This window comes from Rhinoderma darwinii (genome assembly GCF_050947455.1).
Source record: "Rhinoderma darwinii isolate aRhiDar2 chromosome 5 unlocalized genomic scaffold, aRhiDar2.hap1 SUPER_5_unloc_33, whole genome shotgun sequence".
Classification (NCBI taxonomy): Eukaryota; Metazoa; Chordata; class Amphibia; order Anura; family Rhinodermatidae; genus Rhinoderma; species Rhinoderma darwinii.
The window spans coordinates 295,740-310,945 of NW_027461791.1; the positions used below are offsets into that span (position 1 = coordinate 295,740).

Here is a 15,206-nt window from a genome sequence, read left to right on the forward strand (position 1 = left end):
GATCCCTTCAGAAAGACAGAAACAATAGCAAAGACAAAAAACACTTTTGGAATCTGCTTTTAGTCAACACATAAGGAAAGGGTGCACCGGTCCTGGAAATACTGCAATACCAGGTCAATGCGTGGAGTGGACAGAGCAAGCTCTATTTCCATCTCCCTGTTCTAAAAATCCATTTAATATATGGTCCCCAGATAGGGGACGTATCAGATATTAAACTGATAAGAACAGATACTACACTTGATCTTAGCCAAAAGGCCGAGAAGCGATAACCCGAACGGGCCGCGCGTTGCCCGAGCCTGCCCGATACTGCTGTTCAGCCCTTGCAGCGATTCAGCCTACTTCTAGGCAATTCCATGGGGCCCTGCAGGCTCACACACTCACAGCTACACGGGAGGTGAATAAAGGCCGGAGAGGAAGCCAGACAGGATTTGCTTCTTTTGCTTGCACCACAATGCAGTGCTGAAAGAGGAGGAATCTACATAAAAACGCCTTCCTGGCAACGCCCAAATGCCCTGCTGCCATGCAGATAAACACTGGCAGCGGCAGCAAGTGCATGCCCACAGCCACCCCTTGTTCCTTCACACCTTGTATCAGCTGTAATCCAGTCCAGTCCAGTGCTGCCTGCTGAGCAGCACTGACCAACACTGCCTGGGCCCAGGCTTTTATCTCTGAGGCCCCATTATGATGTCAGAAAGCTGGCTCTGGAATCCTGAGGGCTCCACTATGACACGTGCAAAGTTCCGTCTGAACTTTATATAAGACGGTGAGGCTCAGTCAGTCACTCAGTGTTGCCTGAGAGGGCAACACTGCAACAGCCGGCCGCCAGGCTGTCTTTTTTTTGCACAGCTAGTTGCCTCCAGGAGGCCACAAGAGGGAGACAAGGGACTGCAAAATGGAAAATAGGCATCCACCAACTTTACAGACAACTTCTCCTTGCTCCTACAACCTCCATCCTTGCACAGTTTGTTATTCTTCTAGGTAACATAGTAACAAATCCAAATTGCTGCTCTCTTTGTAGGCAAGCAAGGCTTTGTTGCAACTGCAATTCTTACTTCTTCTTGAAATGTAGGGACGACAGTACATTCCATCACATCCATCTAGTGTACACAGGTAGGTCCATTGTGGCGGGCAGGCGAGCGGGCGGGCTGCATTATTGGCTGTTTGCTGTTCCCCTACTCCACTCCACTATTTGACTGTTGTGCTGCATCAATCAATCAATCAATCAATCAATCAATCAATCAATCAATCAATCAATCAGTGGCTGGCTCAGGTGCAGCTCTTTAACTTACCTAAAAGGGAGGGCGGAGAGAAGACAAGGAAGGTGAATGAGGTGTTCCAATGTGAAATGCCGGAAACACAGAAACACAGACGACACACAACAAGAGGTGGCAATCTATTCATTAATTGCATTTAATCAATGAGCTCATTATCACTCATGCATTGTCCAACAGGTGTTGAAATAATGGGATTAAAAGGGGAGATCCCTTCAGAAAGACAGAAACAATAGCAAAGACAAAAAACACTTTTGGAATCTGCTTTTAGTCAACACATAAGGAAAGGGTGCACCGGTCCTGGAAATACTGCAATACCAGGTCAATGCGTGGAGTGGACAGAGCAAGCTCTATTTCCATCTCCCTGTTCTAAAAATCCATTTAATATATGGTCCCCAGATAGGGGACGTATCAGATATTAAACTGATAAGAACAGATACTACACTTGATCTTAGCCAAAAGGCCGAGAAGCGATAACCCGAACGGGCCGCGCGTTGCCCGAGCCTGCCCGATACTGCTGTTCAGCCCTTGCAGCGATTCAGCCTACTTCTAGGCAATTCCATGGGGCCCTGCAGGCTCACACACTCACAGCTACACGGGAGGTGAATAAAGGCCGGAGAGGAAGCCAGACAGGATTTGCTTCTTTTGCTTGCACCACAATGCAGTGCTGAAAGAGGAGGAATCTACATAAAAACGCCTTCCTGGCAACGCCCAAATGCCCTGCTGCCATGCAGATAAACACTGGCAGCGGCAGCAAGTGCATGCCCACAGCCACCCCTTGTTCCTTCACACCTTGTATCAGCTGTAATCCAGTCCAGTCCAGTGCTGCCTGCTGAGCAGCACTGACCAACACTGCCTGGGCCCAGGCTTTTATCTCTGAGGCCCCATTATGATGTCAGAAAGCTGGCTCTGGAATCCTGAGGGCTCCACTATGACACGTGCAAAGTTCCGTCTGAACTTTATATAAGACGGTGAGGCTCAGTCAGTCACTCAGTGTTGCCTGAGAGGGCAACACTGCAACAGCCGGCCGCCAGGCTGTCTTTTTTTTGCACAGCTAGTTGCCTCCAGGAGGCCACAAGAGGGAGACAAGGGACTGCAAAATGGAAAATAGGCATCCACCAACTTTACAGACAACTTCTCCTTGCTCCTACAACCTCCATCCTTGCACAGTTTGTTATTCTTCTAGGTAACATAGTAACAAATCCAAATTGCTGCTCTCTTTGTAGGCAAGCAAGGCTTTGTTGCAACTGCAATTCTTACTTCTTCTTGAAATGTAGGGACGACAGTACATTCCATCACATCCATCTAGTGTATACAGGTAGGTCCATTGTGGCGGGCAGGCGAGCGGGCGGGCTGCTTTATTGGCTGTTTGCTGTTCCCCTACTCCACTCCACTATTTGACTGTTGTGCTGCATCAATCAATCAATCAATCAATCAATCAATCAATCAATCAATCAATCAATCAGTGGCTGGCTCAGGTGCAGCTCTTTAACTTACCTAAAAGGGAGGGCGGAGAGAAGACAAGGAAGGTGAATGAGGTGTTCCAATGTGAAATGCCGGAAACACAGAAACACAGACGACACACAACAAGAGGTGGCAATCTATTCATTAATTGCATTTAATCAATGAGCTCATTATCACTCATGCATTGTCCAACAGGTGTTGAAATAATGGGATTAAAAGGGGAGATCCCTTCAGAAAGACAGAAACAATAGCAAAGACAAAAAACACTTTTGGAATCTGCTTTTAGTCAACACATAAGGAAAGGGTGCACCGGTCCTGGAAATACTGCAATACCAGGTCAATGCGTGGAGTGGACAGAGCAAGCTCTATTTCCATCTCCCTGTTCTAAAAATCCATTTAATATATGGTCCCCAGATAGGGGACGTATCAGATATTAAACTGATAAGAACAGATACTACACTTGATCTTAGCCAAAAGGCCGAGAAGCGATAACCCGAACGGGCCGCGCGTTGCCCGAGCCTGCCCGATACTGCTGTTCAGCCCTTGCAGCGATTCAGCCTACTTCTAGGCAATTCCATGGGGCCCTGCAGGCTCACACACTCACAGCTACACGGGAGGTGAATAAAGGCCGGAGAGGAAGCCAGACAGGATTTGCTTCTTTTGCTTGCACCACAATGCAGTGCTGAAAGAGGAGGAATCTACATAAAAACGCCTTCCTGGCAACGCCCAAATGCCCTGCTGCCATGCAGATAAACACTGGCAGCGGCAGCAAGTGCATGCCCACAGCCACCCCTTGTTCCTTCACACCTTGTATCAGCTGTAATCCAGTCCAGTCCAGTGCTGCCTGCTGAGCAGCACTGACCAACACTGCCTGGGCCCAGGCTTTTATCTCTGAGGCCCCATTATGATGTCAGAAAGCTGGCTCTGGAATCCTGAGGGCTCCACTATGACACGTGCAAAGTTCCGTCTGAACTTTATATAAGACGGTGAGGCTCAGTCAGTCACTCAGTGTTGCCTGAGAGGGCAACACTGCAACAGCCGGCCGCCAGGCTGTCTTTTTTTTGCACAGCTAGTTGCCTCCAGGAGGCCACAAGAGGGAGACAAGGGACTGCAAAATGGAAAATAGGCATCCACCAACTTTACAGACAACTTCTCCTTGCTCCTACAACCTCCATCCTTGCACAGTTTGTTATTCTTCTAGGTAACATAGTAACAAATCCAAATTGCTGCTCTCTTTGTAGGCAAGCAAGGCTTTGTTGCAACTGCAATTCTTACTTCTTCTTGAAATGTAGGGACGACAGTACATTCCATCACATCCATCTAGTGTACACAGGTAGGTCCATTGTGGCGGGCAGGCGAGCGGGCGGGCTGCTTTATTGGCTGTTTGCTGTTCCCCTACTCCACTCCACTATTTGACTGTTGTGCTGCATCAATCAATCAATCAATCAATCAATCAATCAATCAGTGGCTGGCTCAGGTGCAGCTCTTTAACTTACCTAAAAGGGAGGGCGGAGAGAAGACAAGGAAGGTGAATGAGGTGTTCCAATGTGAAATGCCGGAAACACAGAAACACAGACGACACACAACAAGAGGTGGCAATCTATTCATTAATTGCATTTAATCAATGAGCTCATTATCACTCATGCATTGTCCAACAGGTGTTGAAATAATGGGATTAAAAGGGGAGATCCCTTCAGAAAGACAGAAACAATAGCAAAGACAAAAAACACTTTTGGAATCTGCTTTTAGTCAACACATAAGGAAAGGGTGCACCGGTCCTGGAAATACTGCAATACCAGGTCAATGCGTGGAGTGGACAGAGCAAGCTCTATTTCCATCTCCCTGTTCTAAAAATCCATTTAATATATGGTCCCCAGATAGGGGACGTATCAGATATTAAACTGATAAGAACAGATACTACACTTGATCTTAGCCAAAAGGCCGAGAAGCGATAACCCGAACGGGCCGCGCGTTGCCCGAGCCTGCCCGATACTGCTGTTCAGCCCTTGCAGCGATTCAGCCTACTTCTAGGCAATTCCATGGGGCCCTGCAGGCTCACACACTCACAGCTACACGGGAGGTGAATAAAGGCCGGAGAGGAAGCCAGACAGGATTTGCTTCTTTTGCTTGCACCACAATGCAGTGCTGAAAGAGGAGGAATCTACATAAAAACGCCTTCCTGGCAACGCCCAAATGCCCTGCTGCCATGCAGATAAACACTGGCAGCGGCAGCAAGTGCATGCCCACAGCCACCCCTTGTTCCTTCACACCTTGTATCAGCTGTAATCCAGTCCAGTCCAGTGCTGCCTGCTGAGCAGCACTGACCAACACTGCCTGGGCCCAGGCTTTTATCTCTGAGGCCCCATTATGATGTCAGAAAGCTGGCTCTGGAATCCTGAGGGCTCCACTATGACACGTGCAAAGTTCCGTCTGAACTTTATATAAGACGGTGAGGCTCAGTCAGTCACTCAGTGTTGCCTGAGAGGGCAACACTGCAACAGCCGGCCGCCAGGCTGTCTTTTTTTTGCACAGCTAGTTGCCTCCAGGAGGCCACAAGAGGGAGACAAGGGACTGCAAAATGGAAAATAGGCATCCACCAACTTTACAGACAACTTCTCCTTGCTCCTACAACCTCCATCCTTGCACAGTTTGTTATTCTTCTAGGTAACATAGTAACAAATCCAAATTGCTGCTCTCTTTGTAGGCAAGCAAGGCTTTGTTGCAACTGCAATTCTTACTTCTTCTTGAAATGTAGGGACGACAGTACATTCCATCACATCCATCTAGTGTACACAGGTAGGTCCATTGTGGCGGGCAGGCGAGCGGGCGGGCTGCTTTATTGGCTGTTTGCTGTTCCCCTACTCCACTCCACTATTTGACTGTTGTGCTGCATCAATCAATCAATCAATCAATCAATCAATCAATCAATCAATCAATCAATCAATCAATCAATCAGTGGCTGGCTCAGGTGCAGCTCTTTAACTTACCTAAAAGGGAGGGCGGAGAGAAGACAAGGAAGGTGAATGAGGTGTTCCAATGTGAAATGCCGGAAACACAGAAACACAGACGACACACAACAAGAGGTGGCAATCTATTCATTAATTGCATTTAATCAATGAGCTCATTATCACTCATGCATTGTCCAACAGGTGTTGAAATAATGGGATTAAAAGGGGAGATCCCTTCAGAAAGACAGAAACAATAGCAAAGACAAAAAACACTTTTGGAATCTGCTTTTAGTCAACACATAAGGAAAGGGTGCACCGGTCCTGGAAATACTGCAATACCAGGTCAATGCGTGGAGTGGACAGAGCAAGCTCTATTTCCATCTCCCTGTTCTAAAAATCCATTTAATATATGGTCCCCAGATAGGGGACGTATCAGATATTAAACTGATAAGAACAGATACTACACTTGATCTTAGCCAAAAGGCCGAGAAGCGATAACCCGAAAGGGCCGCGCGTTGCCCGAGCCTGCCCGATACTGCTGTTCAGCCCTTGCAGCGATTCACCCTACTTCTAGGCAATTCCATGGGGCCCTGCAGGCTCACACACTCACAGCTACACGGGAGGTGAATAAAGGCCGGAGAGGAAGCCAGACAGGATTTGCTTCTTTTGCTTGCACCACAATGCAGTGCTGAAAGAGGAGGAATCTACATAAAAACGCCTTCCTGGCAACGCCCAAATGCCCTGCTGCCATGCAGATAAACACTGGCAGCGGCAGCAAGTGCATGCCCACAGCCACCCCTTGTTCCTTCACACCTTGTATCAGCTGTAATCCAGTCCAGTCCAGTGCTGCCTGCTGAGCAGCACTGACCAACACTGCCTGGGCCCAGGCTTTTATCTCTGAGGCCCCATTATGATGTCAGAAAGCTGGCTCTGGAATCCTGAGGGCTCCACTATGACACGTGCAAAGTTCCGTCTGAACTTTATATAAGACGGTGAGGCTCAGTCAGTCACTCAGTGTTGCCTGAGAGGGCAACACTGCAACAGCCGGCCGCCAGGCTGTCTTTTTTTTGCACAGCTAGTTGCCTCCAGGAGGCCACAAGAGGGAGACAAGGGACTGCAAAATGGAAAATAGGCATCCACCAACTTTACAGACAACTTCTCCTTGCTCCTACAACCTCCATCCTTGCACAGTTTGTTATTCTTCTAGGTAACATAGTAACAAATCCAAATTGCTGCTCTCTTTGTAGGCAAGCAAGGCTTTGTTGCAACTGCAATTCTTACTTCTTCTTGAAATGTAGGGACGACAGTACATTCCATCACATCCATCTAGTGTACACAGGTAGGTCCATTGTGGCGGGCAGGCGAGCGGGCGGGCTGCTTTATTGGCTGTTTGCTGTTCCCCTACTCCACTCCACTATTTGACTGTTGTGCTGCATCAATCAATCAATCAATCAATCAATCAATCAATCAATCAGTGGCTGGCTCAGGTGCAGCTCTTTAACTTACCTAAAAGGGAGGGCGGAGAGAAGACAAGGAAGGTGAATGAGGTGTTCCAATGTGAAATGCCGGAAACACAGAAACACAGACGACACACAACAAGAGGTGGCAATCTATTCATTAATTGCATTTAATCAATGAGCTCATTATCACTCATGCATTGTCCAACAGGTGTTGAAATAATGGGATTAAAAGGGGAGATCCCTTCAGAAAGACAGAAACAATAGCAAAGACAAAAAACACTTTTGGAATCTGCTTTTAGTCAACACATAAGGAAAGGGTGCACCGGTCCTGGAAATACTGCAATACCAGGTCAATGCGTGGAGTGGACAGAGCAAGCTCTATTTCCATCTCCCTGTTCTAAAAATCCATTTAATATATGGTCCCCAGATAGGGGACGTATCAGATATTAAACTGATAAGAACAGATACTACACTTGATCTTAGCCAAAAGGCCGAGAAGCGATAACCCGAACGGGCCGCGCGTTGCCCGAGCCTGCCCGATACTGCTGTTCAGCCCTTGCAGCGATTCAGCCTACTTCTAGGCAATTCCATGGGGCCCTGCAGGCTCACACACTCACAGCTACACGGGAGGTGAATAAAGGCCGGAGAGGAAGCCAGACAGGATTTGCTTCTTTTGCTTGCACCACAATGCAGTGCTGAAAGAGGAGGAATCTACATAAAAACGCCTTCCTGGCAACGCCCAAATGCCCTGCTGCCATGCAGATAAACACTGGCAGCGGCAGCAAGTGCATGCCCACAGCCACCCCTTGTTCCTTCACACCTTGTATCAGCTGTAATCCAGTCCAGTCCAGTGCTGCCTGCTGAGCAGCACTGACCAACACTGCCTGGGCCCAGGCTTTTATCTCTGAGGCCCCATTATGATGTCAGAAAGCTGGCTCTGGAATCCTGAGGGCTCCACTATGACACGTGCAAAGTTCCGTCTGAACTTTATATAAGACGGTGAGGCTCAGTCAGTCACTCAGTGTTGCCTGAGAGGGCAACACTGCAACAGCCGGCCGCCAGGCTGTCTTTTTTTTGCACAGCTAGTTGCCTCCAGGAGGCCACAAGAGGGAGACAAGGGACTGCAAAATGGAAAATAGGCATCCACCAACTTTACAGACAACTTCTCCTTGCTCCTACAACCTCCATCCTTGCACAGTTTGTTATTCTTCTAGGTAACATAGTAACAAATCCAAATTGCTGCTCTCTTTGTAGGCAAGCAAGGCTTTGTTGCAACTGCAATTCTTACTTCTTCTTGAAATGTAGGGACGACAGTACATTCCATCACATCCATCTAGTGTACACAGGTAGGTCCATTGTGGCGGGCAGGCGAGCGGGCGGGCTGCTTTATTGGCTGTTTGCTGTTCCCCTACTCCACTCCACTATTTGACTGTTGTGCTGCATCAATCAATCAATCAATCAATCAATCAATCAATCAATCAATCAATCAATCAGTGGCTGGCTCAGGTGCAGCTCTTTAACTTACCTAAAAGGGAGGGCGGAGAGAAGACAAGGAAGGTGAATGAGGTGTTCCAATGTGAAATGCCGGAAACACAGAAACACAGACGACACACAACAAGAGGTGGCAATCTATTCATTAATTGCATTTAATCAATGAGCTCATTATCACTCATGCATTGTCCAACAGGTGTTGAAATAATGGGATTAAAAGGGGAGATCCCTTCAGAAAGACAGAAACAATAGCAAAGACAAAAAACACTTTTGGAATCTGCTTTTAGTCAACACATAAGGAAAGGGTGCACCGGTCCTGGAAATACTGCAATACCAGGTCAATGCGTGGAGTGGACAGAGCAAGCTCTATTTCCATCTCCCTGTTCTAAAAATCCATTTAATATATGGTCCCCAGATAGGGGACGTATCAGATATTAAACTGATAAGAACAGATACTACACTTGATCTTAGCCAAAAGGCCGAGAAGCGATAACCCGAACGGGCCGCGCGTTGCCCGAGCCTGCCCGATACTGCTGTTCAGCCCTTGCAGCGATTCAGCCTACTTCTAGGCAATTCCATGGGGCCCTGCAGGCTCACACACTCACAGCTACACGGGAGGTGAATAAAGGCCGGAGAGGAAGCCAGACAGGATTTGCTTCTTTTGCTTGCACCACAATGCAGTGCTGAAAGAGGAGGAATCTACATAAAAACGCCTTCCTGGCAACGCCCAAATGCCCTGCTGCCATGCAGATAAACACTGGCAGCGGCAGCAAGTGCATGCCCACAGCCACCCCTTGTTCCTTCACACCTTGTATCAGCTGTAATCCAGTCCAGTCCAGTGCTGCCTGCTGAGCAGCACTGACCAACACTGCCTGGGCCCAGGCTTTTATCTCTGAGGCCCCATTATGATGTCAGAAAGCTGGCTCTGGAATCCTGAGGGCTCCACTATGACACGTGCAAAGTTCCGTCTGAACTTTATATAAGACGGTGAGGCTCAGTCAGTCACTCAGTGTTGCCTGAGAGGGCAACACTGCAACAGCCGGCCGCCAGGCTGTCTTTTTTTTGCACAGCTAGTTGCCTCCAGGAGGCCACAAGAGGGAGACAAGGGACTGCAAAATGGAAAATAGGCATCCACCAACTTTACAGACAACTTCTCCTTGCTCCTACAACCTCCATCCTTGCACAGTTTGTTATTCTTCTAGGTAACATAGTAACAAATCCAAATTGCTGCTCTCTTTGTAGGCAAGCAAGGCTTTGTTGCAACTGCAATTCTTACTTCTTCTTGAAATGTAGGGACGACAGTACATTCCATCACATCCATCTAGTGTACACAGGTAGGTCCATTGTGGCGGGCAGGCGAGCGGGCGGGCTGCTTTATTGGCTGTTTGCTGTTCCCCTACTCCACTCCACTATTTGACTGTTGTGCTGCATCAATCAATCAATCAATCAATCAATCAATCAATCAGTGGCTGGCTCAGGTGCAGCTCTTTAACTTACCTAAAAGGGAGGGCGGAGAGAAGACAAGGAAGGTGAATGAGGTGTTCCAATGTGAAATGCCGGAAACACAGAAACACAGACGACACACAACAAGAGGTGGCAATCTATTCATTAATTGCATTTAATCAATGAGCTCATTATCACTAATGCATTGTCCAACAGGTGTTGAAATAATGGGATTAAAAGGGGAGATCCCTTCAGAAAGACAGAAACAATAGCAAAGACAAAAAACACTTTTGGAATCTGCTTTTAGTCAACACATAAGGAAAGGGTGCACCGGTCCTGGAAATACTGCAATACCAGGTCAATGCGTGGAGTGGACAGAGCAAGCTCTATTTCCATCTCCCTGTTCTAAAAATCCATTTAATATATGGTCCCCAGATAGGGGACGTATCAGATATTAAACTGATAAGAACAGATACTACACTTGATCTTAGCCAAAAGGCCGAGAAGCGATAACCCGAACGGGCCGCGCGTTGCCCGAGCCTGCCCGATACTGCTGTTCAGCCCTTGCAGCGATTCAGCCTACTTCTAGGCAATTCCATGGGGCCCTGCAGGCTCACACACTCACAGCTACACGGGAGGTGAATAAAGGCCGGAGAGGAAGCCAGACAGGATTTGCTTCTTTTGCTTGCACCACAATGCAGTGCTGAAAGAGGAGGAATCTACATAAAAACGCCTTCCTGGCAACGCCCAAATGCCCTGCTGCCATGCAGATAAACACTGGCAGCGGCAGCAAGTGCATGCCCACAGCCACCAATTGTTCCTTCACACCTTGTATCAGCTGTAATCCAGTCCAGTCCAGTGCTGCCTGCTGAGCAGCACTGACCAACACTGCCTGGGCCCAGGCTTTTATCTCTGAGGCCCCATTATGATGTCAGAAAGCTGGCTCTGGAATCCTGAGGGCTCCACTATGACACGTGCAAAGTTCCGTCTGAACTTTATATAAGACGGTGAGGCTCAGTCAGTCACTCAGTGTTGCCTGAGAGGGCAACACTGCAACAGCCGGCCGCCAGGCTGTCTTTTTTTTGCACAGCTAGTTGCCTCCAGGAGGCCACAAGAGGGAGACAAGGGACTGCAAAATGGAAAATAGGCATCCACCAACTTTACAGACAACTTCTCCTTGCTCCTACAACCTCCATCCTTGCACAGTTTGTTATTCTTCTAGGTAACATAGTAACAAATCCAAATTGCTGCTCTCTTTGTAGGCAAGCAAGGCTTTGTTGCAACTGCAATTCTTACTTCTTCTTGAAATGTAGGGACGACAGTACATTCCATCACATCCATCTAGTGTACACAGGTAGGTCCATTGTGGCGGGCAGGCGAGCGGGCGGGCTGCTTTATTGGCTGTTTGCTGTTCCCCTACTCCACTCCACTATTTGACTGTTGTGCTGCATCAATCAATCAATCAATCAATCAATCAATCAATCAATCAATCAATCAATCAATCAGTGGCTGGCTCAGGTGCAGCTCTTTAACTTACCTAAAAGGGAGGGCGGAGAGAAGACAAGGAAGGTGAATGAGGTGTTCCAATGTGAAATGCCGGAAACACAGAAACACAGACGACACACAACAAGAGGTGGCAATCTATTCATTAATTGCATTTAATCAATGAGCTCATTATCACTCATGCATTGTCCAACAGGTGTTGAAATAATGGGATTAAAAGGGGAGATCCCTTCAGAAAGACAGAAACAATAGCAAAGACAAAAAACACTTTTGGAATCTGCTTTTAGTCAACACATAAGGAAAGGGTGCACCGGTCCTGGAAATACTGCAATACCAGGTCAATGCGTGGAGTGGACAGAGCAAGCTCTATTTCCATCTCCCTGTTCTAAAAATCCATTTAATATATGGTCCCCAGATAGGGGATGTATCAGATATTAAACTGATAAGAACAGATACTACACTTGATCTTAGCCAAAAGGCCGAGAAGCGATAACCCGAACGGGCCGCGCGTTGCCCGAGCCTGCCCGATACTGCTGTTCAGCCCTTGCAGCGATTCAGCCTACTTCTAGGCAATTCCATGGGGCCCTGCAGGCTCACACACTCACAGCTACACGGGAGGTGAATAAAGGCCGGAGAGGAAGCCAGACAGGATTTGCTTCTTTTGCTTGCACCACAATGCAGTGCTGAAAGAGGAGGAATCTACATAAAAACGCCTTCCTGGCAACGCCCAAATGCCCTGCTGCCATGCAGATAAACACTGGCAGCGGCAGCAAGTGCATGCCCACAGCCACCCCTTGTTCCTTCACACCTTGTATCAGCTGTAATCCAGTCCAGACCAGTGCTGCCTGCTGAGCAGCACTGACCAACACTGCCTGGGCCCAGGCTTTTATCTCTGAGGCCCCATTATGATGTCAGAAAGCTGGCTCTGGAATCCTGAGGGCTCCACTATGACACGTGCAAAGTTCCGTCTGAACTTTATATAAGACGGTGAGGCTCAGTCAGTCACTCAGTGTTGCCTGAGAGGGCAACACTGCAACAGCCGGCCGCCAGGCTGTCTTTTTTTTGCACAGCTAGTTGCCTCCAGGAGGCCACAAGAGGGAGACAAGGGACTGCAAAATGGAAAATAGGCATCCACCAACTTTACAGACAACTTCTCCTTGCTCCTACAACCTCCATCCTTGCACAGTTTGTTATTCTTCTAGGTAACATAGTAACAAATCCAAATTGCTGCTCTCTTTGTAGGCAAGCAAGGCTTTGTTGCAACTGCAATTCTTACTTCTTCTTGAAATGTAGGGACGACAGTACATTCCATCACATCCATCTAGTGTACACAGGTAGGTCCATTGTGGCGGGCAGGCGAGCGGGCGGGCTGCTTTATTGGCTGTTTGCTGTTCCCCTACTCCACTCCACTATTTGACTGTTGTGCTGCATCAATCAATCAATAAATCAATCAATCAATCAATCAATCAATCAATCAATCAATCAATCAATCAGTGGCTGGCTCAGGTGCAGCTCTTTAACTTACCTAAAAGGGAGGGCGGAGAGAAGACAAGGAAGGTGAATGAGGTGTTCCAATGTGAAATGCCGGAAACACAGAAACACAGACGACACACAACAAGAGGTGGCAATCTATTCATTAATTGCATTTAATCAATGAGCTCATTATCACTCATGCATTGTCCAACAGGTGTTGAAATAATGGGATTAAAAGGGGAGATCCCTTCAGAAAGACAGAAACAATAGCAAAGACAAAAAACACTTTTGGAATCTGCTTTTAGTCAACACATAAGGAAAGGGTGCACCGGTCCTGGAAATACTGCAATACCAGGTCAATGCGTGGAGTGGACAGAGCAAGCTCTATTTCCATCTCCCTGTTCTAAAAATCCATTTAATATATGGTCCCCAGATAGGGGACGTATCAGATATTAAACTGATAAGAACAGATACTACACTTGATCTTAGCCAAAAGGCCGAGAAGCGATAACCCGAACGGGCCGCGCGTTGCCCGAGCCTGCCCGATACTGCTGTTCAGCCCTTGCAGCGATTCAGCCTACTTCTAGGCAATTCCATGGGGCCCTGCAGGCTCACACACTCACAGCTACACGGGAGGTGAATAAAGGCCGGAGAGGAAGCCAGACAGGATTTGCTTCTTTTGCTTGCACCACAATGCAGTGCTGAAAGAGGAGGAATCTACATAAAAACGCCTTCCTGGCAACGCCCAAATGCCCTGCTGCCATGCAGATAAACACTGGCAGCGGCAGCAAGTGCATGCCCACAGCCACCCCTTGTTCCTTCACACCTTGTATCAGCTGTAATCCAGTCCAGTCCAGTGCTGCCTGCTGAGCAGCACTGACCAACACTGCCTGGGCCCAGGCTTTTATCTCTGAGGCCCCATTATGATGTCAGAAAGCTGGCTCTGGAATCCTGAGGGCTCCACTATGACACGTGCAAAGTTCCGTCTGAACTTTATATAAGACGGTGAGGCTCAGTCAGTCACTCAGTGTTGCCTGAGAGGGCAACACTGCAACAGCCGGCCGCCAGGCTGTCTTTTTTTTGCACAGCTAGTTGCCTCCAGGAGGCCACAAGAGGGAGACAAGGGACTGCAAAATGGAAAATAGGCATCCACCAACTTTACAGACAACTTCTCCTTGCTCCTACAACCTCCATCCTTGCACAGTTTGTTATTCTTCTAGGTAACATAGTAACAAATCCAAATTGCTGCTCTCTTTGTAGGCAAGCAAGGCTTTGTTGCAACTGCAATTCTTACTTCTTCTTGAAATGTAGGGACGACAGTACATTCCATCACATCCATCTAGTGTACACAGGTAGGTCCATTGTGGCGGGCAGGCGAGCGGGCGGGCTGCTTTATTGGCTGTTTGCTGTTCCCCTACTCCACTCCACTATTTGACTGTTGTGCTGCATCAATCAATCAATCAATCAATCAATTAATCAATCAATCAATCAATCAATCAATCAGTGGCTGGCTCAGGTGCAGCTCTTTAACTTACCTAAAAGGGAGGGCGGAGAGAAGACAAGGAAGGTGAATGAGGTGTTCCAATGTGAAATGCCGGAAACACAGAAACACAGACGACACACAACAAGAGGTGGCAATCTATTCATTAATTGCATTTAATCAATGAGCTCATTATCACTCATGCATTGTCCAACAGGTGTTGAAATAATGGGATTAAAAGGGGAGATCCCTTCAGAAAGACAGAAACAATAGCAAAGACAAAAAACACTTTTGGAATCTGCTTTTAGTCAACACATAAGGAAAGGGTGCACCGGTCCTGGAAATACTGCAATACCAGGTCAATGCGTGGAGTGGACAGAGCAAGCTCTATTTCCATCTCCCTGTTCTAAAAATCCATTTAATATATGGTCCCCAGATAGGGGACGTATCAGATATTAAACTGATAAGAACAGATACTACACTTGATCTTAGCCAAAAGGCCGAGAAGCGATAACCCGAACGGGCCGCGCGTTGCCCGAGCCTGCCCGATACTGCTGTTCAGCCCTTGCAGCGATTCAGCCTACTTCTAGGCAATTCCATGGGGCCCTGCAGGCTCACACACTCACAGCTACACGGGAGGTGAATAAAGGCCGGAGAGGAAGCCAGACAGGAT

General features: G+C 47.8%; 11 non-coding genes across 11 annotated transcripts; all 11 read right to left on the reverse strand.

Moving 5' to 3' along the window:
• Nucleotides 1–76: 76 nt before the first annotated feature.
• Nucleotides 77–267, reverse strand: LOC142690187 (U2 spliceosomal RNA). Its single transcript, XR_012858987.1, has one exon. It is a non-coding gene; the product is annotated as a U2 spliceosomal RNA (small nuclear RNA).
• Nucleotides 268–1,555: 1,288 nt separating this feature from the next.
• Nucleotides 1,556–1,746, reverse strand: LOC142690188 (U2 spliceosomal RNA). Its single transcript, XR_012858988.1, has one exon. It is a non-coding gene; the product is annotated as a U2 spliceosomal RNA (small nuclear RNA).
• Nucleotides 1,747–3,034: 1,288 nt separating this feature from the next.
• Nucleotides 3,035–3,225, reverse strand: LOC142690189 (U2 spliceosomal RNA). The gene has a single exon (XR_012858989.1). It is a non-coding gene; the product is annotated as a U2 spliceosomal RNA (small nuclear RNA).
• A 1,272-nt stretch (nt 3,226–4,497) lies between these two features.
• Nucleotides 4,498–4,688, reverse strand: LOC142690190 (U2 spliceosomal RNA). Its single transcript, XR_012858990.1, has one exon. It is a non-coding gene; the product is annotated as a U2 spliceosomal RNA (small nuclear RNA).
• A 1,300-nt stretch (nt 4,689–5,988) lies between these two features.
• Nucleotides 5,989–6,179, reverse strand: LOC142690191 (U2 spliceosomal RNA). Its single transcript, XR_012858991.1, has one exon. It is a non-coding gene; the product is annotated as a U2 spliceosomal RNA (small nuclear RNA).
• Nucleotides 6,180–7,455: 1,276 nt separating this feature from the next.
• Nucleotides 7,456–7,646, reverse strand: LOC142690192 (U2 spliceosomal RNA). Its single transcript, XR_012858992.1, has one exon. It is a non-coding gene; the product is annotated as a U2 spliceosomal RNA (small nuclear RNA).
• Nucleotides 7,647–8,934: 1,288 nt separating this feature from the next.
• Nucleotides 8,935–9,125, reverse strand: LOC142690193 (U2 spliceosomal RNA). The gene has a single exon (XR_012858993.1). It is a non-coding gene; the product is annotated as a U2 spliceosomal RNA (small nuclear RNA).
• A 1,272-nt stretch (nt 9,126–10,397) lies between these two features.
• Nucleotides 10,398–10,588, reverse strand: LOC142690195 (U2 spliceosomal RNA). The gene has a single exon (XR_012858995.1). It is a non-coding gene; the product is annotated as a U2 spliceosomal RNA (small nuclear RNA).
• A 1,292-nt stretch (nt 10,589–11,880) lies between these two features.
• On the reverse strand, nt 11,881–12,071 carry LOC142690333 (U2 spliceosomal RNA). Its single transcript, XR_012859119.1, has one exon. It is a non-coding gene; the product is annotated as a U2 spliceosomal RNA (small nuclear RNA).
• Nucleotides 12,072–13,371: 1,300 nt separating this feature from the next.
• LOC142690197 (U2 spliceosomal RNA) lies at nt 13,372–13,562 on the reverse strand. Its single transcript, XR_012858996.1, has one exon. It is a non-coding gene; the product is annotated as a U2 spliceosomal RNA (small nuclear RNA).
• A 1,292-nt stretch (nt 13,563–14,854) lies between these two features.
• LOC142690198 (U2 spliceosomal RNA) lies at nt 14,855–15,045 on the reverse strand. Its single transcript, XR_012858997.1, has one exon. It is a non-coding gene; the product is annotated as a U2 spliceosomal RNA (small nuclear RNA).
• Between the last annotated feature and the right edge of the window lie 161 nt (nt 15,046–15,206).